The sequence below is a fragment of the Carassius gibelio genome, chromosome B2, assembly GCF_023724105.1.
Source record: "Carassius gibelio isolate Cgi1373 ecotype wild population from Czech Republic chromosome B2, carGib1.2-hapl.c, whole genome shotgun sequence".
NCBI lineage: Eukaryota > Metazoa > Chordata > Actinopteri > Cypriniformes > Cyprinidae > Carassius > Carassius gibelio.
The window spans coordinates 7,018,395-7,042,196 of record NC_068397.1 but is presented as its reverse complement, the minus strand read 5'-3'; the positions used below and the strand labels follow the sequence as shown (position 1 = coordinate 7,042,196).

At 35.1% G+C, this 23,802-nt stretch overlaps 1 protein-coding gene and 2 long non-coding RNA genes across 4 annotated transcripts in view; 2 read left to right on the top strand and 1 right to left on the bottom strand.

Moving 5' to 3' along the window:
- The window catches only part of LOC127951183 (alpha-N-acetylgalactosaminide alpha-2,6-sialyltransferase 5-like), a 48,689-nt gene that overhangs the window by 2,462 nt on the left and 22,425 nt on the right, over positions 1-23,802 (top strand). The window lies entirely within an intron of this gene.
- Positions 1,851-6,448, top strand: LOC127951184 (uncharacterized). Of its 2 annotated transcripts, none has more exons than XR_008152615.1 (4): positions 1,851-1,920; positions 2,837-2,990; positions 3,163-3,232; positions 5,959-6,448. It is a non-coding gene; the product is annotated as an uncharacterized LOC127951184 (long non-coding RNA). The 2 variants fall into 2 exon arrangements; XR_008152616.1 differs by having other exon boundaries at positions 1,874-1,911.
- LOC127951185 (uncharacterized) lies at positions 11,607-23,638 on the bottom strand. Its single transcript, XR_008152617.1, has 2 exons — positions 23,322-23,638; positions 11,607-11,983 (listed from the first exon to the last, which is right to left on the bottom strand). It is a non-coding gene; the product is annotated as an uncharacterized LOC127951185 (long non-coding RNA).

Below are 23,802 nucleotides of genomic sequence, written 5' to 3'. Positions count from 1 at the left end.
GATCCCTCTCTGCCCTCTTCTATCTGTTATTGATAAAGCCAAAGCAATTTTTCTACAATGAGATCTGACACTACTTGTCTGATGCCACTGCTAGTGACTGCTATTGTTGTTCACATGAGGGCTGATAGAAAATGTACTGTTATGGTTAGAGATGTTCCGATACCCTTTTTCTCTTCCCGATACCGATTCCGATACCTGGGCTCAGGGTATCGGCCGATACCGAGTACTGATCCGATACCTGGGTGTGTATCTGTATATACAGCTGTATATACTACTAGCCCTGTGTAAATTGCTAGAATTCTTTTTATGGTGTGCTTCAGACAGATCCCTCAATAAAACATGAACAAATACATGGTGAACTACTGTATTTATTACAGTATTTTTATTATCTAACATGAATTTGACAGTATTATTTATTTTCATATGCAAAAAAGAACTTCAAATGCAGCCAAAAATCTAACACCGCAAACTAAAAAAGGTATTTAAGTTTTACAATATAACTGTATAAAAAAACTGCAACAAATAAGTCTAGGAATATAAAAAAAGATCTATTAATCAGATAATCTCTTTACAACAAAACAAGTAAAAAACAAGCAACCATCTAGGCATAATTATTATTATTATAGAGACGTATTATTATTACTGTAGGCTACAACAGTAGCTTTATATATTGTCAATTTACTCATGTAAACCAAACATTTATTTTAATGGGCTGCCATGAAGATCTTTGAGTGTCTGTGTTTATGATATGACAGTATTCTCAAATGAAACGGTAAATTCTCATGAAGTGACGGTTTATGCGTTCGTGTCCTCATGACACACAGCAGAGACTACAAAACAGCGAGCTCTCGCGCATCTGTGCCAGTCACCCACAGAGATGTAGATTTTGCGGGAGTAATATTTAAATAGTATTTTGCAGTTTAATATTCACAGACACTAGTATATATTCGGCTACTGTCTGGAGCCCTGCGCTTTGACTTACACTGAAGCGACTGAACGCAGCTGCCGGTACTGAATATACTTGAGAGTCTGTAACTACCGGTACTACAGAGACATACTGCTAACCACTGATCTATAATATAGTAGCGGCTTCACTGTCTTTTGGCAGTTTAGAATGTGATGAGTGATCCAGTCATATATAGATCAGGGCTGCTAACGCGTTTTCATTTCTTCTTCGCTGCTCTAAACAGGGGTTGCTTGTGGCAACACAGCACAACTTCCTGTGTTTTCAATGCATTTTGAGCAGCGAAGAAGAACCGTGCAGCGGTTAGGCAAAGCTTGCGGTCATAACTAGGTATTTTTTAAGAAAATGGTATCGGATCGGTATATGGGTTCATGTACTCGCCGATGCCGATGCCAGAATTTGTTGTGGTATCGGAGATATTTCCGATACTAGTATCGGAATCGGAACAACTCTAGTTATGGTAGGCTCTGTGCACTTTAAGTCACAGAAGAGCTGTTGACAAAGCCAAATGACTCTGTGATCGATAGCCCAGTTGCTTTGATGGCTCTCTATGGGTTGGTCTTCTGACGCTCAGGGTTTTTTGGGAGGTAACTGATGGCTGGAGTTGACATTTCTCGAATGATTTCATTTCATAATGCAATTGTTTTAAAATATGAATTATAAGTATTTCATTTAATATTCATTGTTTCATATGTAAACAATGTACACTCAAAAAAATGATTTTTGCTCTTTGTTCAATTTAATTAATTAACATGAGCACATACAACATAACTCTTTGTAAAAATGGTGTCAACTTAATTATATTTAACAGAAACAATGTAATTTTCAAAAAATTAGGTTTACAACATTTTTTTAAATTGAGTCAACAAGAATATTTTTTGTTCATCTTAACCGGATGCACGTCATCAACGGAAACGGATGCAGATGGATTGCTCAGCAGCTAACATGTGAGTTGGGTAAGTGGCCTTTTTTTCTTGTCTATCACCGTCCATCTAATTTTATTTAATTAACAAACTAATTAAAATATGCTTTCTTAATATCTTGTTGCATACCAGAAAGTTATTTTTCTATAAGCACTGTATGAATATAGCTCTTAAGTGTGTCATTTGTAGCTGATGTTAGGTTTCTGGATTCAGCACGTGGTGCAGACTTTCTTTTTTTCCTAAAAGTATCAAAACGTTAAAATGAAGAATCGCGGAACAAGAGAGAACAGAACACCCTTCAGTACCATGAATTAATGTATAAAACCAGGGCCATAAGACACGACTGATAATTAGAAATTGCCAAATTGTCCCCTAGGATTTTAAATTCTTACTCTGCATTTAGCTGTTGTTAGGGTGACAAAGTTTCAAATTTATATTTTAGGTCTTCCTCATCTATAATTTATAATTTATTGCTCGTCATTGTTAAAACGATTGAGATGCCAATCAAAGCGCACAGCAGCCAATCCAAGGCTTTAGATTAGTCACGCTTGTTAAGTTCACGTGCTCGTGACTGAATTCACCGCGTTCACGGAGTCTCGTCTTAAACAACAAATAGTGTTTTAGCGACGTAAGTATTACATTTCGCTGCTTCAGTAATTGTAAGTGGAGTTTTTGCATTTCTTCTGCTAGCTAGGTTATGATCATGGACCGACATTATGTCTGTGTAGTCAGCTAATAACGTTTTGTTTCTCCAAGCGCTTGTATGTGTAAGTTAATGTTATTCTGTTACTTGCGATTAATATATCAAGAGGAATAATCGAAAATGATTTCTGTCATAAGTTGTCACCCTGACCCTGTATTAAATATTTTGTTTTCTTTGTAGCATTTTAACCTTTTTTGTCTTTGCTGAATTGCCCATAAACAAGACCTCTGTAACTTATGTCTTCAGATAAATGAATTTCATCGGATCACAACCCTTCCTTTACACTCCAAAATTCATGTCCAAACTGGATCTGTTCTCTGATGATCTGCTAAAAGTGTTTACCAAAAAGGGTGGAGTGTTTAGAAAAAAGATTCAAGATGTGATGCTGCCAATGTCTCAGGTAGTATTTTTATTTTTTTCAGTTTTTTTATAAATTGCTTTTTAATACAAGCTATTGATATAGTGCTCTGTAATTCATAATGGCTCAGAGATGTGTATTGGAGGGTGTCATGTATGAATATCAGAAACCTGAAAAAATGTTTTGTCTGTTTTCTTATAATGCCACCATGGAGACCAAGCAAGAGTGCATTCTCAAGGGGCTATGCATCTACCTGAATGAAGATGAATATGATGGAGTATTTGGTGAGTTCTTTTTCGTTACAAACAGTTATCAAAAGTAATAACAAACTTGACCTTGCAAAAGACGTGACATGAACTGTGCCTAAAATTTTTTCAATTTAAAAGCAGAGACACTTTCTTATATATATATATATATATATATATATATATATATATATATATATATATATATATATATATATACACGTTTGTATGTTTGAATATCAAAAGACATTCCCCATCAAAACTGCTGATGGGTAAAGAGTTAATGTACATTTTTTAATTTTAAAATATTGAGTAAATTGTAAAGCTCAGATATGAATTAAATGACTGATGTTAACTTCTCTTTAAACCTTTGTACTCCACACAGCCACTGGTTTAGGTTTACGTGATATCATCCTGTTTGATAAGCACAGTTCTTAATAGTCAATTCGATTCACCTTTATTTATATAGCACTTTTCACAATACACATTGTCAAAGCAGCATAATTAAACAGGAAAATAGTTTGTCGGTAATGCAAGAGGACAATAACAAACAGACAGTTTTTGTTTTATTTTTTAAGAAAAAGTCAGTTCATTGATTATTCAGTGATGTCATCATCCAGTTCAACTCTCTTCCAATAGTGTCTATGCAATCAGTCAAGCATCCCTATTCGCCAAAGGTGGCAGTGGCAAGGAACCAAAACTTAAAGGGATGGTTCACTTTCAAATTAAATTTTGGTATGTTTTAGCTTACCTCAAGGACTTCCAAGATGTAGGTGTCTTTGTTTCCGCAGTATTTCCCATTTTGATATTTTTAGGTCAAACTGTTCTTGTCTGTGACTAATATAATGGAGGTCTATGGTCACCACCTCAAAGAGCATGAACAGAGAAGTCCAAATTAAACAATTCCCACCGTAAGTACACATTGATGACCTAAGACACGAAACGAGTGGTTTTTGTAAGAAACCAAACAGTATTTATATCGTTTTTACCTTTTGTACACAACCACGTCCAACTGATGTGAGGGCGCGAGTACTTCCTGTTGTGTGACGTGTGCACGCTCTGGCTTAGTCTGCGCAAGCACGGAAAGCACACTCATGGTTTACACTTACTGTCTATGGTTTACACAGAGATTTCTGAAGTGTTACCTTACACTGTGAAGATTTAAACATATTTATACGTACAGGAAATTGCAATGGAAGATGATTTCAATACATCAACAGACAACGTTGAATTTGTCACAGCCATATTTAAACCAGAATACACAGATAAAGTACTCAGGAGCGATCATGGAAGCATCCGCTGCGGCAGCACGTCTTCAAGCCTCAGAGAGACAGAGATCTCTTAAAAATTGGTGGTGTTTTAGTAGCAAGTGTTGTGAGATGCCGACAGAAGTGGAGAGCGTATGTTGTCACGAATGGAACAACTACAAGACGACGAGGACATTGACTGTATCGCATCACACCTGCCTGACTGAAGATCCTGAGTTTTCTCCGCTGTTGAGCCGCAGCGTTTTGCACATTGTGTTTAGTATGCCACGTATAAACTAGAGGCGACGTCCAATGCCAGAGGGACCCAATGGCACACTGTCAATAGTGAGTAATGTGTTGTTTATTATAATTGCAACGATTATAGGGTGCATTATAAACAAATTAATAATTACAGTTACTGCATTATATTTCAGACAATGCAGATTGGTGGTGTATTGTGTGGTAAACCATAAACAATGAGTGATGTACACACGCGAGAGATCGCTTCCGGCGCTTTTCGCGCTTGCGCAGACTAAGCCAGAGCGCGTGCGCACGTCACGTCAGGAAGTACTCGTGCACTCAGATCAGTTGGACGTGGTTGTGTACAGGAGATACATACATAAACCGTTTGTTTCGTGTCTTAGGTCATCAATGTGTACTTACGGTGGGAATTGTTTAATTCGGACTTCTCTGTGCATGCTCTTTGAGGTGGTGACCATAGACCTCCATTATATTAGTCACAGACAAGAACAGTTTGACCTAAAAATATCAAAATGTAAACTACTACGGAAACAAAAAACACCTACATCTTGGATGCCCTTGAGGTAAGCTAAAACATACCTAAATTTAATTTGAAAGTGAACTATCCCTTTAATTAGTGACAGAAATGAAAAATAAACTTTGGGAGAAAGTTTACTTAATCTGGGTGCCAGTTCTCCTCTGGCCTGATGAAAACAGCAGTTTAATTCCAGGCTTCACGGGTTCAAAATACAAAATATGATAAAATGACTTTTGCTTCGTATGGCTGCAAGACAACAACAACAAAAAATCATAACTGTTGGCAATAAATTTCAAGTTCTTATGTTTTAAATCAATGGAGGAACAGTAATGTATTGTTCATTGTTTGTTCATGTTACTTAATGAATTAACTAACATTAACTAATGGACATCATTCTAAAGTGTTACCGAAGTATCAATGGCTCTTGAGAATATCTGGTATTTTATAAATGTAATTTGTTAATGTCATTTAAATTAATTAAAAATTTCAAACAGTCACTGAGTGATAGTTAGAGATTTTAAGGAAGCATAGTTATTCATTGTTGTGATATTGACAAAGGCACTGTATTATTTTACATTATAAAGTGGAAAACAGTCTGCCAAAGGTGTTGAGTTGGGTTGTGATCTGGTGACCGAACGCAATAGCATTGTTTTTAGATGGCTCGTGAATGTATGAATGTGCTGTGGAAGTAGAGTTGTTCATTAAAAATAACTGTTTTTTTTTTTTTTTTTTTTTTAAAGGATGATGACCCTGCAAGAACCGAAGCGGACATAAAGAAGACCTTTTAGGGATTCTGTGATGTAAAGCATGAATTTGCTGATGCAACAGAAGACCCCGAAGATATCTGCATTGTGCTGGAAGATGTGGAGGTGCTTTCTGGTTTAGGTAATGTAGCATTGGCTACAGCCATGCTACTTGGACTAATATACTCTTTAAATCTTACTCATCCACAGGAGATCCACTACACTTTTAAGGTGCTCCAAAAAATGATTCTCGAGCTGAACTTGTGTAAATTGTCTGCCAAAGCACAGGCGCAGAAAACAAAGCTCTTCACTTAGGTGTGCTGTGTTTGAGGATCCCTTTGTGAATGCTGTTTTATTTCTTTGTATGCTCATGTGATTTTGTTGTATCTGAATTTTTGCACGATGAGCAGAGGTGATTACGTCTCTCAATCACATTTAATATCATGTTTAAGAAAACAAAATAAAATAACATTTTGTTATATTCTTATATGCTCATGTTTTATTTGAACTGTCATTTTTGTAACTTAATGAGCATGTTTAATTGCCATATTTGCAGTTTTAAGCAAGAAGACACTCAAGGTTAAATGTGCTCATGTTTTAAATACAGATTTTTACTAAATGGATTGACTTTTAACATATTGACTTTCTTCACAGTAGACTATAGGTATACAGTAAAAAGGTTTTAATGTAATAGAACACAATTATTTCACTTTCATTTGGAAGTAACTGTAGAATCAAGTTAGATAAGTGTAATGATTTAAATTGTTTCTAGTATGCAGTACAAAAATGTTTGTAGTTGACATTGCATTGTTAGATATAGTAGACATGACCAAATTGAATGTAGTTAACATAGCATTATTTTATATAGTAGGCATGACAAAATTCAGAGTAGTTAACCTGACACAACTTTCTCTATTAGGCATGGCTAAACATTATCTAGTAGAATGGACCAATTTTCTTCTTGTTGTCTTGACTAAAATAATTTAAGTTTACACAACAAGATTACAACAAATAATTTCAAACTAATTCGATATTGTTTGGAAAATGTAATTCAATTTCGTGGAAAAGTTTACTCAAATTTTTTTAAGTTCATTCAACAACTTTTTTTTTTGAGTGTAGGCAAGAACCTAAATATGGACTGAGCATTTCTGAATGATTTTATTTTATTTAGTCAATAGCAAAGATTCGAAACTGTGACCTTGATAATGCATTAAGCATGTTGCTATGTTGGGTTGTTGGGATGAGAATTGTTTCTGTCTTTATGGAATAATTTGCAATAACAAGACCCAACGCAGACATCAGATGTTTTGTAATCTTTAATGATTTTTGAGAGTCTTAACGCCTTTGAGAAATACAGTACGTCTCTCCCTCTCTCTTTTTTATTTATTTATTTATTTTGTTGATAAATTCATTAGACTAGATTCTAATATTTCTGGTTTAATGAATGTCGTTGCAGCTTTTGTTTCTGACTGTATGACTCAAGTGAAGAGGATCAGAATTCAGTGCATGCCTTTTCAAGTAATATTAAACTGTCTGAGTCTCGTAAAGATGTCTGGGAGGTATGTTTCTTTCAGCTCTGAATTTGGGTTTCTGCATCAGATCATTGGATGGCAGTGTGAAAGCAATGTATAATTTCAACATTTGCAATTTTTTTTCAGGACAGTAAGGTCAAAGATTAGAGCAAAGCCCATGAATCTTAATAGCAGTTGGTAGTATAACTGATGGCGGAGTCACATGCATTAATGCTGCTTTAAGACTTTAAAATGGGCAGGAGTTTAATCTTTAAAGTAGATACCAAGTGCTGCTTATTGTTTTGTTTCCCATCGGATTATGTGGGTGGATTATAAAGTCCATTATTACATCCGTGATGTCTGGCTGACAGTATAGAAAGAATGCGTATTATACTGCCCCAAATTCAGACTTGCCAGTTCAAAGGAAACAATTCTCAAGAGCATGCTAGAAAACGTACAGCCTGCTAATGTGGTTTGAAGATACTGGAAGGGCTCAGTTTGGAAGAACCGCACACGGACGCAAATAGAATTATGAAATACTATTTAAAATGCTTTTAAACACAGCTGGATTCTTTGAAATGCTAAGAGATGTATGCCAGGGCATTATAGTGTTTCACAGGCCTTAAAGAGATAAGAACTCTGCTGTCATCTTCTCACATTCATTTAATTTCAGTCTCCTATGAATTTCTTCAGTGCAACATCAAAACAAATGTAAATGCTGCTCTGTTCCATACAATGAAATGAAATGATGAACAGGGCTGTGAAACCCCTAAAAGGACAATAAAGTTATCTATTAATGTAGTGCACTATGGAGTCTTCTCAAATAACAAACATTTATTATGTATTAAAATAAATAAAAATACTTCACATCATCTTATCTTTGCCACATTCATCTTTTTTGTGTATTTGAGCTTCAAAACATGAAGTACAGTAAAACATGTTAAACCTTGAAATATAATAAACCAATTGAACAAATGTAATTTTAAATTTAATATAATTTTCTGAAATGTTTTGTCATTTCTATTAGGCAAGTGACATATCAATAGGATTTTGGTACAATAAAGAGTCCGATTTTTGTTTGTGTTGTTTTTCACATCATTTCAGGTAACTGTATCACTCTCAGACTGGTTTGCCAGGTCTTAGGTAAATGGAAACCCTACTTAAAGAGGTTGTTCCACATTATTAAGCAAGTCACAGTTCTCATGAAATATGGTGAGGAAGAAAGATCTTTCTGAAGATGAAAAGTATGAAACAATGCAATGTCTTGCAATAGCCAAATTTTGATAAAAGAGATTATTGAACTGTCAAAAGATTTGTGAGTGACTTAGATGCACATAAGATCTTGGTAAGACGTAGATTTATTAAGGAAAATTTCTGTCAAACAAAGGAACTGTATTGTAATGCTAGCTGTAAAAAAGCCACTGCTGAGCAACAGACAGGTGTTTGAAGCTACTGGAGTCTCCAGATCCTCTCCATGCAGACTGGCAGTTGTGTATACAACTGCGTTTCAGTCACTGCTAACCAAACCTCACAAAGAGAAACCTGCACAGTGGCTGTAGAAACACATTTTCAAACTGTTTAGCAGCTTTATTATTATTTATTATTATTATGTATTGTTCTTTATTTATTTATGCAACATGGGATAGTGTGTTATCCTGCATGAAAATCCTTTTATTTCCGAGAACACTATTCTTCATTTTATACCACAGCAGAAAACGGTCAGTTATGAACTCCACATATCTTGCAGAAGTCATTTTTACACACTAAAGTGACCTTACATCTCACTTCCCAATAGTCCAACCCAAATCATCACCCACCGCCTCCTTGCTGATATTGCAATCTCATTGAAATAGCATGGGCATATCAGAAATACATTTATCTGGACCATCCATTGTACTGAAGCATTCATAAGTGAATAAAATTATTTGAAAACAAGACGCAATGTGTTTGCACGGCCATTGTGCAGGTTTCTCTTTGTGAGGTTTGGTTAGCAGTGACTAAACCGCAGCTTTACACACAACTGCCAGTCTGCATGGAAAGGATCTTGACCTGTCACCTGACATCTGTCTGATGCTCAGCAGTTGCTTTTTTACAGCTAGTTACAATACAGTTCATTTGTTTGACAGAAATTTTACTTAAAGCTTCATCTGACCAAGATCTTATGTGCATCTAAGTCACTCACAAATCTTTTGATGGTTCAATAATCTCTCTTTAATTTTAGCAAAATATTGTTTGTTTTGATGCCTTTTGCAAAACATTGCATTGTTTCATATTTTTCATCTTCAGAAAGATCTTTCTTCCTCACTATATTTCATAAGAACTGTGACTTGCTTAATAATGTGGAACAACCTCTTTAAGTACGGTTTCCATTTACCTAAGAAGACCTGGCAAACTATTGACCAAACCAGTCTGAGATTGATACCAGTTACCTGAAATGATGTGAAAAAAAAAAACACAAACAAAAATCTGAATATTTATTGTACCAAAGTCCTAATTATATGTCACTTACATAATAATTTGGAACACGGTGTAAGAATTGTCATATAGTGTAATATATTTTATTTTGTACTAGAATGACAGGAGGGTGAGTTAATAATGACAGAATGTTCATATTTCATTGAACTATTCCTTTAAGAATGTAAGAAATCTATTTCATAGTCCATAGCTCTTACAATTTCTCATTACACAGCACATTAGTTGCACACAGGTTTGGATCTATATGCATTTTGAGGATTGGGTAATTGAGAGGACTGACTAGATCATATGATTTGAGAAAGGTGACTTAGAGATACTTCAGAACTGTAGCATTTATGTGGGATTCCAAGGATTTCCACATTTTATCCTCTAGTATGTGATTGTGTATGACTATGTATGTGATGTATGTAAGGAAAATGTACTATTCACTTGTACCACGTTTGCACAATGTATGTGGCCCCATTCATTTATCTGCAATCCAGTTTAACCCCATGCTATCTATGCCAGTATATCACTTTACAGTTTTCTTCATCAGGAACACAATCAAATGTAAAATAAAATACAGAATAGTCTTCAGTGTATGAATTAAACCGATATTATCGGCGATACGAACCTGCCACCGATATATCGTATCGGTGAATATGCCGCCAATATGCTTATTATCGATATTAACTTTTTTTTTTTTACACAACATATAATGCAGATAAAATGCTTGAAATGGTGTAATTACTTAGTTTGTCCAGCAGAGCGTGCTCCGTTGTTTGCTACTGGCGACCTGGATGAAACGGACTTATATCACACCCATTTTGCATAGTAAAGTTTATTGTGAAATTGTTAAATGCCCTGCCTCCATTACATATCTCTGTCACGCCATTAAAAGCATTTGATCACCAAATTTGAGCGATCAGTGCAAAAAATATATTAATGTGTGTTTATATATATATATATATATATATATATATATATATATATATATATATATATATATATATATTCACTATAGTCTATATATAGTACCAGTCAAATGTGTGTCCAAGTTTTGACTGGTACTGTACTATAATATGTGTACTATAATATGCACCAAGAATATCGGCAGATATATCGGTATCTGCCTTTTTTACTTCTTAATATTGGTATGCCCCCCCCCCAAAAAAACCATATCGGTCGGGGTCTATTCTGTATTACAAAACTCATTCAGTTAAAATCAGTGAGTGATTTGATGTTTGATTAATGCCGATTAATTATAATCATTTTTTATCTCTATTGTTGTTTTTCATTGGAAGCCAAAATCAAAACTGAAACTAAAAGTTGATTTGAAAAAGCCCATCAATGTTGGAGACAAACTGTCTCTCCACCTCCACTGTCTTTTGAGTGTGATTATTTTATTGTGAAAGTCAGGGGAATTTGACTGATAGCACAGTTAATTAATCAATTAATCAATTTAAATTGTTCATGGCTTTCGCAATTGCATTGTGTTTCGGTCACAGTAAATTTGGTGTTAAAACCTGATATTGTGACAGGCCAAATTCATGCCTTTGCACTTCTTTACTGAATTGTGTGTTACAAAAACTCAGATGATCACAATTAATTCTTGTTTAACTCAGCACAAGCGTTTTCCCTAGCTGTAGTCAAGTAATGTTGACATAGTACAGTAAAAAATTAGATGTATAAGGATCCTTTAATTTTGTCGTCACAGTTTGAATACGTTTTTACCACTGCCTCTGCAATTAACAGTTTCCGAAAGGTGGATGGTGATAGGAATGGTCCCCCTGCTCTCCGCTGAGCTCTCTCTGCATTTCATTTGCTGGATGACTGCTCCTTTGAATCCTCCCAGTGTGGGACGAGATGAGTGTCAGTTCTTCTCTCGAATGTGGAGAGGGAAGAGAAGTTGAGTGAGAGAAAGCGAGAGAGAGAGAGATCCCAGTGGTCTTCCCTCAGCTCAGCAAGCTGGGCTGATGTCTCCAGTGATGGCGGATTTGCACGCTCTCAGTTCTGTGCTGAAAACATCCTCTCTGCTCACTCTGAAAACACATAACCTGTGGACATAACCAGTAGGGGAGCTCTGAATGCGCGCTGATATGTACACCTTACGACCACAATTTTAGAGGATATTGAGAAGGCAGGGTTATGAAAGTCATTCCCCTACATCACTATCTGCCAGTTCAGATGTTAGTATTTGCCTGATACCTCATTTCCATTAGGTGCTAAAAAAAATTTTTTTTCCCAAAAACTTGTTTTTCAGAGCATATTTGAGTTTTATGATGGCCTAGTTGCTGCTTAGTAAACTAATTAATGTTAAACATGTTTGCATACAGTATCAAAACTTGTTAAGTTTTTAGCAATTCTTATTGCTGTTACATATGTATATGTATAACCCTTTAACCCTAAGAGTAAAATGGGCTACGCTATTATTTAAAAATATAAATATATGTTTCTCCCACTACACATAAAATGTTTGTAAAGTTTCAACCCTCTCTCTGACCTGAACAATTAAACAGTAGGCAGTTTATTATTTTTTTTATTTTTTTTTATTTTTTTTGTGACTGTGACTTGTGCCATTTTAAATACACATTTAAAATGAAATAAAGCTGAGATGAGAACATAATTTCAAGAGAATTTTGGGATATTTCTTAAAAATGTCAAATGCATTATCTTTGAAAAGGATACATTTTAGGGATACACAATGTATTGGTATCATATCGGGTTTATTTTTTTATTATTTTTAATCGGTATTGGTTAGTGGCTGATATTTACAGTATTTTTTGTTTCTTGCCCCATTAAAGTTGCATTTTTTTTTTCATCAGTGTCGGTTAATATTTGAAATACTGTTTATTAGATATTAGCTGATATAGGCAGTATTTTAACATGTAGTATATATGCGTCATATATCTTTTTTTTTTTTAATTCAGACAAGAAAATGTATAAAGAGCGATATAAATTTTTTCCAAAAAGCTCCTGTGGCTTTGCTTGAACAAATTAGTAATATCATTGCATATCATCTCGATGTTGAAATTCCATTGGCTACAATTACCTCACAGGACTGCAAGACAAACTGTCTCTTCTAGAAATATGGCATCTTCCAACTGCTATCTAACAGGAAGTTTTTCAGATCATTTTGTCTATGCACTCTAAACCATGTTTATTGTGGGTCAATGTTTCTTGGATTAGATTCTATTGATCTCATGGGACTGAACCACAGATTTATCTGCAAACAATTTTTGTGATATTCTGATTTTAACAATGAGTTTTGGACGGGCAAGCACCACTCAGATTTTCCTGAGAGTATCTTCTGAATTATTTAGTCATTTCAGTTGAGGCCATACCAAGTAGTCCTTCATGATTATGCTGGATTGGTCTCCGCTGAACACTCAGTTCCTCCATAGAGACACTGCAGGTCCTTTTATGTCAGACAGAAGTGCTCTTGGTAACACCTGGTGGGCAACACTACAAACAATATATGTTTAGACTAGAATTTCATCATGAATGTAATATCATGGATGGGCCATTTGAGTATTCTAGGTCAGGAAATTGCTTCTGGATGTTTCAGTACATAACAGGAAACGGGGATGTTGGAAACACTTGACAGTACAGGATGATAATTTTATGGTTTTCATGTTTAACCTCTTATTTTCTCTGATCCGTCAGCTCGAGGGGATGATGTTTGCCAGTTGAGTCTCAAAAGGCATTTTGCAAACCATAAACTGCTACACTATGCAGTAAGGTGTACATACATAACAGATGGATTGCTCTTCCTCTGGCTATTCTCCTGGTGAAAAATGTAGAGGGGAAAGCAGCAGATTAATTGGATATTAATGATTTTTTTTGCCCCATAATGGTGTAGAAGCCCAGGGCATTATGCAGCTATTTAGCAGTGATTGATGAGTTTGTCGTTCAGCCTCAGAAAAAAACGATCAAGCTGTTATTTGTGTTTTCGATATAATCTGGCTTTGATAAATTTGTATGCCGATAACATTTCCCTGGAGAGTCACAACATATTGCAGGAACCGCATGGAGTAATTTATTATTGCTCCACCAAGTCAAATCAGTCTTATAAAGTCGCTCCAAATGAGCTTTTTTTTAGTTGAAAGCAAAAGCAAATAAGGAATAGTTTTAAAACACCCTCATTTGACTTAAAAAATATGTTCCTAACTCTCAAAAAAAAAAAAAAGCTTTAAAAAAAGGGGTTTTGCAGTGATGCCATAAAAGAACCCCAGATAACACTGAGAGAAAAACAACAGTTCTAAAAAGAACCATTTTTTTCCAAGTGCAAAATAATCTAAATAACAATTTTCCATTATAAAGAACCTTTTGCACTATTTAAAGGTTCAGTGGATGTTAATGAAGTTAATGAAGTAAATGCAAAGGAAAGAACATAAGCTAGTCATATTGATATATAAACATGAGGACACAAAGCAGTGCAGGTTTAATAAAATCACTAATATATCCTTTAGTTTCCCCACTGGACTCAATTCACAACAATTCCAGAACCAGCCGACACTCTACTGCAGCTCATATTAAAGTGGAATTCCCGGAAGAATTTGACAGTTTTACCCTCATTTCAACACTGACTAATGGCACGGCTTCACAAGTATGACGGATGCCGTTGACAGCTCTCATCAGCTCCTGACATGACAGATTGAAATATTGCACAATAGTTTGGTCCCAAACACACTTGACAGCCCATTGTGTGAGACGTCCTAAGCTCTATAGTACAGATAGAGTATTATCATTCATTTTTATGCATATGCAGATCCCCATTGGGAGTCCATAGTAATTTAGGATCAGTCTTGTTGCTGAGGGATAAGCAAGATTGTGGGAGATGAATGGAGAACGTTTGTGACAGGATCTCCTTGATCTGGGCGCTTTAATGACTTCTTCTGATATCTGCCAGGCAGCTATTATAGATATGAATGCCATTTCTTTAGAGTTATTATGGAGGTCAGGGATTTAAAGAGAGGTCTGAGTGGTGAATTGCATACAATAATGAACCTATAGAGGGACAATGGGCTTTGTTACCAATTCTAATCATATTGCATTAATTACTTTTAAATTGAACAGAGTCTTCAGGGTTAATTGCACTAAATGTGCCTCATTCTCCTGGTGAACTTGAAACTGGCAGCTGAAACTAATACAGGTGGATTTTTTTACAGGACATCTTAAAGTTCTTTCAAACTGGCCTTTTATAAAGAATTGCTAATGAACACGCACAGTAATAAACACACATGACATTAAAAATGCAAGGAAACAACTATTAGAAACATAAAATGTAATAAAAGACCATAATGTGCATAATCGCTAATAAACATGTACTATTTAAATATAGTATAATTAAATGTGAGAAGTTATTTTAGTATCATTGATGTACAATTATAGTTTTTGTTGATATTTTGAATCAGATTTTATTGTTACATTTTCTGCTTTCATTTAAACAAATTTTTTTGTAGATTTTAGTTTTTAGTTTAGAATATATATATATATATATATATATATATTTCAGTTTTAGTTATTTTAGTACATATTTTATTTTATTTCAGATAACATTTATTTAAAGTAAATAAATGTTCACATATTTTATGGTTTTAGTTGTAGTTAATTATAATAATCCTGCTTTGTTATATTCATACGCATCCTGCACATGAAATATTAGGAATGCAATACAGTATTTGAGATACTGAGTGTGGATAATTTCAGTTAATATGTGTTGTCCTGGTAAATATATTTTTTCTGTGGAGTACTATATAATTGTTTTTAAGTAAAAAATTATTACCATGCACAATAATGTACTGATATATTATTATTTAACAGGACACTATAAAGCACTTTTTGAAAAACAAAATGAAAAAGATATTTATAAAATAAATTATTCTAATGATGCATGCAGTTAGCTAGTTAAACTTCACTGTAGCATTTAAAATTAGATTCTGGTAAAATAAAAATAAAATAATTTTTGAATAATTTATTATACAGTTCTGGTGTCTAGGTAGTTGATGGAGGAGATACACATAAGTTGTGATCATAGATAAACGACTGTATTGTCTTTGGTTATGTTTGCATGTGGAGTGTGATAAATGCATTTGGGGTTCGACTTGTGTGACGCAAGTGTGCAACCAGTGAAACAAATGGTATCCAATAAACAGCCCATAGAGAAATGAGGCATAATTCAGGGCATTATCAACACAAGGTTAGGGTCTCAGTAGCTCAGCAGAAGCCCAGGATCATTATCATTATCTGATAAAGAGCACGGACGTTAATGACTGGCAGAGCGTGTGTGTATTCGTGTTTTATATGGAGATTATATGATATCTCTAATGAATACTGTCTGCCATTATGGATATCGCCATGTGCCTTCAGAGCTGGGTGTGTTATTATTGTTACACAATTTTACTGATTTCATCCAGGAAAAACACAAACACACAGCATGTTTATGGAATGGCAAACACATACCCTAAAACAGCCCCAGCAGTATTTGGGTTCTTATCCTGTGAAGCATCTCATCTGGAGTTGTTTACTTTCATGTTTTATTTTGGTGAACTTTTCCAATCTTTCTTACACTCTGCAAAGTTTTTGATCTGTTTGATCACACTTTTGTGGAACTTATTGCTGTTTGCAAGATTTTAGAGAAAAACTCTGAAAATAACTTCTTAAAATTTTGGGCTGCCAAAGTTAAAGTGTTAGTATATACAATTATTTAAATGCACCTTTTGAATTAGAATTATTAACAGAAGTTTTTCTTGTATTCATTTGTTGAAGCTGCTGAAAAAGACTTGACTTGGTATGTCACTATATAACTATAGTGTTATATGTATATAGAATTTAGTAAAGTAATTAATTAAGAAGAACATCAGACCTGGCACTGGTTTTTCTGTGCAGTACATGGTCTTACGTTTCTTATTGATTGTATTTCCTTTTTAAATCAAATTGGATGCCAGCAGAAGAAGGACCAACTGTTATTTTACTCAGAAAGTTGGCAGAAAGGTTTTATTCCATAATGAAGGTGCACCAGGCAGCAGAGTGATAAAGCTAGCATTAGTTATTAAGGTCAAAATGCATACAGAGAAGCATATAAAAAGAAAATTAAATGCTGCAATTTCTGACATTCCTCAAATTATCTAGACGGCATAAAATTTCTCAGAGGACCCTGGAGTAAGATGAACAGCTAGGTGGGTAATTTTCTCCATAATTTTACTGAGTTTGTGTGAGGGAGAACAAAAAATCTATTAAAAACACAAATTTACCTGATTTCCTCAAGGAAAACCAGTCTAGTCTAAATAGGTTTTAATGCTGCTCAGTTTCTTAATGCATTTAATAGCTGCACAGTTAATGCATTTACATACTTTAGAGCCTACTTGCCATACCTACAGTACATTCTGTTCTGTGTTGCCCAATCACTGTAATCCCATAGAAAGACTATTGTTTATCAGCAAATTATGGAGAAAGACATTTTAAAAGAGGATGTTTGGCAGAAGTAAACTATTTGTGGCATTTCTCTGTTGAGTATGTATTGGTCTGACGTTCCTTATTCTGCAGAACACAAAAGGATACATTTTTAGAATGTATGTTGGTGTGGACCTCACTGATTACAACAAATATACCAAATCATTACCCTGGTTCCCGTGACCTGACTACCCTTGATTTTTCAATCAGCTCTTGGATTATTGCAGAAATAAGCTCTGTGATTAACAAAAGTTTATAATTGTCACATATTTTATTCATCATGATGATCTTCACAAATGAACTCAATTTACATGAACTTTGGCAATCAGCAGAAATAAAAAAAATAAAGTAGGCTATAAACAAACTACGCATCTTCAGCGTCACCATCATTAAGCCATGATGACATTTAATGTTCTGTAGTCCCATTTATCATATTTCAGGCCTTTAACCAAAAACTTGATTAAACTTTGGACTTTGTGACGATCAAATTAGAATTGCTAACTCATTTCTTTCACGTTTTAGCCTTCAAAAATATACCATCAACTTAGAATTTTAACATTGAAAAATGTGTGCTTTAGTATAGAAATCTACTTTAGGTATTATATTATTATACTATGTATATTTGAAGTTTTTGACAAAAAGAAAAACCAAATATATTACTTTGGATGTTTCTGGGTCATTCAGACCTGAATGTTATTATACAATGTCATCGTCTACCTAAGAAAAGTGCTCTTTCAAGCAGTCTCATGATTAATGCTTGAATCTTTTCCCTTTTTTCCCTCCAGAACGACAAATCACCCCAACCCCTCCCCCCACCCGCCCCAGTGCACTTGTTCTTGCAATCCTACCCATCCTCACACTTTTACTATGATTGCCCCTTCTAGAGTACGTCTCTCCTCTCTACACCCCCACCATCGCTCTCCTTGAGATGAGCTCTTTATCATTGCGGCCCATCTCTGGTTTATAAGCCAGGGGATGGATGCTAATTCCTCCCTGGGGGCTTGTTTTAAAGAATTTTGGATGTCTGTGGCTGGACTTAATCTGTGCTTGCAAACAACACAAAATGTTTGCAGGGAAGCACCTTTTGTATTCAGGGCAAAGCAATCATCCCAACAGGGAGCGTCTTCGTCTCATCTCAATTCTGACAGTGTCTCCTGGTTCTTTTTTTTTTTTCCTTTTGACTCGTTTTACTGCTCTTTCTCTCTCTCTTGCACCCTCTGTCTTTCCTTTTTCTATTCGGTCATATCACCTATGATGCACAGAAGTATTAGAGACACATTCTCTGAGTGTCTTTCTCCCGCTGAGGACACGTTGAGCCCTCAGTATGAAGTCAGAGTTGCCTCTGTGGCTCACAGATTAAGTTGGAGGGTGAAGATGTATCTGTAGGATTTACCTTTCACAAATACAGAAATGATGCAGGACGGGTTACATCCAAACAGCCCTAACAAATATGTTTCATTTGCAATATTGTTCTGTACTTTTACACTATGCCAGCATTAATAAGTCAATAATGTGTTGTCAGCGACTAACCTGTTGTAGGTTGTGGAGTGATACTTCAAATGCATTTTGACGCATTTGACAAAAAAACCAGACATGACTGAAACTATAGTGATACATTTAAAAAAAATTCTAAAATAAAATAAAGGTGCTTAAAAGGTTCTTTACATCAATGCCATTTAAGAACCATTTTTGGATCCACAAAGAACCATTCAGTTAAAGGTTCTTTAAAGAACCATCTCTTTCTAACATTTTTATAATATGAAGAACCTTCTTTAGCCACAAAGAGCCTTTTGTGAAAAAGAAAGGTTCCTCAGATGTTAAAGGTTCTTTATGGAACCATTTAGACAAAAAGGTTATTCTATGTCATCGTGAAGCACTTTTATTTTTAAGAGTGTAATTCAAACCAGCAAATGAGTTCATGAGCCTTTTCAATTCATTTTATATAATATACTGTATACACACACACTTATAAGAGTCATTGTTCATATATTCATTTAGGAATGGCTTTAAATGTGGTTTAATAAAATCTCAAACAGAGTTGAGAGTACTAGTCTGATATTGGTGATAATATTAACCTAAATATTTAATAAATTAAATGTATGAAGTAGGCTATAATATTTTATGAAGTTCAGACAGTTCTCAGTTCTCCAGTTCTGCAGTAGCTGCACAATATTGTGCAGATCATTGTATTGCTTTTTAAATAATTATGATTACCAGGGTATATTATTGATATTAAGGACTTGTTTTTGTGCTGTTCCTAGCACAATACTATGCTATGACCTTAAAACACATTTACCATACTGCATAATTTGTAAATGAATACAATTTCATAATCATATTCATATGTACTGACTTGCTTGGTAGCCCAAGCATTGCTCTTGCAATATAAAGGGCTCCACTCTTTGGACATTCACTTCGGAAGTGTCTTGAAACCTACAAAAAGTAATGTATTATCATTTTACAGAAATGTCGCCACAGGAAAGTTTTTCCAATGAGGCTGGGATGCCAAAAACACAGTGCAGATTAAGGCATAATGCCCTCTGGCAATAGCAGCATTCAGTAGACAATAATAATATCCAGTTCTTGAGAAACAATAACAACTTTATCAGAAAGTCTCGCAGCCAGAACAGTCATTTAGGGATGAATGTTCTGTGCTGTTCCATTATGAGTCCTATGAGTGGTTTCCTTCGAACTTCCATCAAAACATTACAGACAAGAAAATCACTAGATGCTTCTGTACATTTCATTTTCAAGAAGGAGACACGTTCCTTCATCTACAGCTATTTGGTTCTATTTGAAACGTAATAAAAACTTACTTTTCCCTCATTTGGCCTTTTGCTGTTATTGAAAGCTCCTAAAAATTAGGATAAACTTCTTTTTTTTTAGTAGAATATGTGGCAAAAAATAAAAGCTTGTGTCTAATTAAGAGCATGCAGGAACATGCAGCTTGGACCATCAGCAGGGTGATGATGGGAAGCCTATGGGAATTTGGCTAATTGCCGTCTGCTTCGTTATGGCTGGTGCGCCCCATCGCGTCTCCTTTGTTAGCTTCATATATCATGCGCACCGCAGGCCGTTCAGGTCAGCAGAGCGATTTACAGAGAGTCAGTAATCTCTGCAGGGCCTTTAATCGACGATGCCCCAGAGCTACTTCCTCCCACAATGCAAATGCACTTTTATTTCCTCTCTCTTCACTGATTTGAAAGAGATATCTGTTTTTTGTTTGCCTGCAGCATGTACAATGAGACTAATTACTCCCTCACTGTGTGTTTTTTTGTTTTTGTTTTTGACTTCATTCTTAATTCTGTTCCGTGAGTTCCTTGGAGGGCAGACTAAACATCATGGATTCTCAATTCAGAGTGGCATCTAAACAAAAAGGAAACTAGGCGAAAAAAAGCCTGGGGCAGACCATATTAGATATTCTATTATTGGGATGTTAAAATAAACATGAAATCAAAATTGACCCTACTTACATAATTAGTATTTTTCTGGTCTAATGATAGACGATTCATCAAACTCGATCACATTCTGGTACATTCATTCCTGATGGATAACCAGGCCTCCATTGTTGTCTTGCAGGCAGAGCTCTGACATATGGTGCAGCCATGCTTCAGGCGACCAGAGTTCGAGTTCTGACTCAAGGTTCTTTCCTGACCCTGTTACACTCTTTCCTTTCTCAGTGTTTCTTGCCTACCAGTGCACTGTCCTATCAGATAAAGCCAAAAATTATTGAAATTGAATTGTGAAGTGATTACATTTAAGGATTCACAGTATTTCAATTCCATATCGGCTGGTTTACTTTGCGGTCACTGAACTCATGTACAGTTGATCTTTAAAAGTGCAAATAAATTCAACATGGGCTCTCTGGAAACATGTGTCTGTGTCTTCTATACATACAGCATACTGCAGTTCTCAACTGAAATTAACACTAGTAAGAGCAAAACACCACCAACTTGTGTTCAGTTTCACACAAATTATGATTACAAGGCAAGTTATTGATTAATAAATACTTATTTTGTGCATTTCCTTGCACAAAATTATATTATGACCTATTTGTAAAACGAATACATATTGATGTTTACATCTAATAATCAGCTCTATATGTATAGCTTTTCTGATGTAGTAAACTTGCTCTGTAGCTCACCTGGGAAAGTGTTTCACTTGTAATGCCAAGTGTAAAACATGAGGCATGATTAAAAAAAAAGTGTTTGTGGAAGCAAGCTAAAATGTCTAAAATGTGTTTTTATCTTGTGTGCTTTTATTAACACTCGGTTTAGAGTAGGTTGAATTAATCTTTTACCACCACTCACAAGACATTTCATTTCTGAACTGCCGCAACATGTAAACCACAAACATAAAACGTTGTGAGATTCACTTTCATTTGTTTTGGAGATGACCGAAAATGCTTTCAACACCACTCACTCACTTACTTTTAAAGTGTTCAAGCAGAATATAATGTTGCAGAAATTTTGCCACAGGCAGAAATGTTTCCAATAAGAAATTAACACTTTACAACTTGCGACCTTTAGCAAATCGCAAAACTGACCGATATTTGTTGATTTTCGTTTTTAATAGTTTATTCATTTACTTTTTAAATAGTATAGAAAAAATTATTGTAAACTTGCCAAAATGTTAATATTAAAGCATCCCTAATTAATCAAAATTAATTCACTCTGACTTCTGCTCCAGACTGTTTTAACATTTGGTACCATAAACCATATGGTTTTTAGAAGAGTACTCCATCGGACCCCATGTGCAGAACTCTTGCATAATTAAATAATTACATAATTCATAATTTACAAAACACATGTCTGACTGTCCTATTAAAATGCTCTAATAATAGTGAAATATATAATAAACAATTTTCTCATGATACTAGACAGCAATGAATGTTTTTGTTAAAGCATATTTTGCCCCCAGCACTTCATCAAAAAAAAAAAAAAAAAAAAGAAAAAAAAAACAGCTGTATTTGACACTTCAAGGTGCATTAATGTTTTCAAGCAAATAACTAATTCTAAATTTGCATCATTTTCAGTTCATTTAATATTTTATTTTGAACCTTCAAATATAGCACTCAGTAAAACAATCTTAGCTGACCTGTTATAGAATTACATAAAATGCTTTAATTCTCAAATCATCATGCCAGGGTAGTGCTCATGTGTCATTTTGTAAGATTGCTCTTGTCATCTGCTTCTCAGATGGCCGTCAGTCTAATTGTGCCGTTTCCCAGTGACATTTCCTCAAGCTTGATGGACAGAGTCTGGCTCTCTCAGCAATATGTAATTTACAGTGTGAAGTAAAAGCTCAAGCACTGTAAAAAAACACTCAGGACACTGAGGCCTTTTCTTCACACTGCACACAAATCTGATTTGGTTTTCGAATCAATCTTTAGGATTGACTGTCTGCACTTTGTCATTTTGCAAATGATGAAAACTGATCTGTTTGTTCAGTCATTGTAATCAATATCCGGCATTTTTACAGTAGTTACTTCAGTAATGATAAGAGTGTCAGCACCATGCCAAGAGCCTTTATCATAAAACTCTGAGTAGATGTCATTTTGGAAAGAAAGGATGGAAAATCATGACCGGAATGACACAACGGATGACAGAGATGTATCACACATTCAAGCATATACTCTGTGCAAAACTGCTGACTCCTTCATTCTTTTTCTATACACTACATAGTGATTGTGACACAAGCTTTTTGCGCTGTTCTGTTATTGACAAAGTGAAAACGACAAAATGAAAAAGCCTCTAGCCAGTTTTCATCCAATTGTTTCCAAACTACTTTTTGCTATATTTTAAGTATCAACAAAGAATGGTTTGTGCTAAAGTTATGCAAGGGTACAGACAAAGATATCAAGGCAAGGATTGCCAAAGCAGCCTTTATACAGCTCAAGAATATGTGGAGCTCCAGAGATTTGACCTTGACAACAAATACCTGTCTTTTTTATCTCCAACTTCAAGTCATTGTTGCTGTATGGAGCTGAAGCCTAAAGGACAACCAAGATAGACCACCGGGAAGGTCCAAACCTTAATCAATTCTCCCGATCCACTGGCCTGACACCATCAGCAATAAAAAGGACACATTAACTTCCTGCTGAATAAGAAATCAGCTAGAGAAGATGGGGCTGGAGAGTGGACACCCTTTGTAAACTGCCAACCAACATAAGGGGGTAGGCATTACCCTAGAAACACCTGGCAACATGACATCAAGGCTGAAATCATAAAGATGGGTTACACCTGGAACCAGTTGGAAAGAATGGCCAATAACACAAGACTCTGGAGATCTGCAGTTTGTAATCCATACCCTTGCAATGAGTGCCTCTGGACACAACCCATTTCATATGTTTTTGTGCTGTTTAGATTTCAATATTGCATAGATTTGATTATTTGAATATGCCAAAAATGATCAGATTTTT